Genomic DNA, 906 nt, shown 5'->3' with positions numbered 1-906 from the left:
GGCTTTTTGATTTATTGTAGAGATGAGCTATCGCCAAGTTGCCTGGGCGGATCTCGAACCCGCGTGTTCAGGCACTCCACTCACCTCAGCCTCCCAAGGCGCGGGATTACAGGTTGAGCCACCGGGCCGGCTGGGAGGGCTGCCTTTTGTATAATACGTCCAACTCTGTTCATTTTCTGATGTGTTTTTAACAAAGTGTGAGAGACAGAGGTAGAGACTTCCAAAAAAGTATTTGTTAGACTTATTCATTACACAGACTACGACCAAACCTTTCCATTTAGATACTATTGAAGCAAGCTCAATAAAAAATTACTTCTTTGATTCATCTATTGAAAAACAAATTTTATGATGCAAAACAGTCTTTGCTACAGGAAGGTGCCACTACCCACATACCATCAATAGGACATGTGCTTTCTTTGAGGTATTATTTTAATTATAGAAGAGGACCAGGCACCGTTTCTCAGCCTGTAATCCCAGCACTTTGGAGGCTGAGGCGAGAGGATTACCTGAGCCCACAGGTTCGAGACCAGCCTGGGCAACTTGGTGAGACTTCGTCTCTACAATAAATCACAAAAACTAGCCAGACGTGGTGGCGTGAGTCTGTAGTTCCAGCTACTTGGAAGGCTGAAGCGAAGGATCGCCTAAGTCCAGCCGGTGGAGGCTGTGGGGGCTGTGAGCATGCTGCTGCACTCCAGCCTGGGCGACAAGAGTGAGACTCCAACTCAAAAAAAAATTGTAAAAGAGACTACTTAGTACTGATCTAGCAATAGCCTTCAGTCCATGATCTGCATAGGCAGTATTTTTTTTATTATTTTCTTTTTCTTGAGTTGGAGTCTCACTCTGTCCCCTAGACTGTAGTGCAGTGGCCGCTCCCGGCCACCGCAGCCTCGACCTGCTGGGCTCCGG

Source organism: Carlito syrichta, unplaced genomic scaffold, assembly GCF_000164805.1.
Source record: "Carlito syrichta isolate Samal-C Ts95f unplaced genomic scaffold, Tarsius_syrichta-2.0.1 Scaffold306981, whole genome shotgun sequence".
NCBI lineage: Eukaryota > Metazoa > Chordata > Mammalia > Primates > Tarsiidae > Carlito > Carlito syrichta.
Note: the sequence above shows the minus strand (reverse complement) of the source record.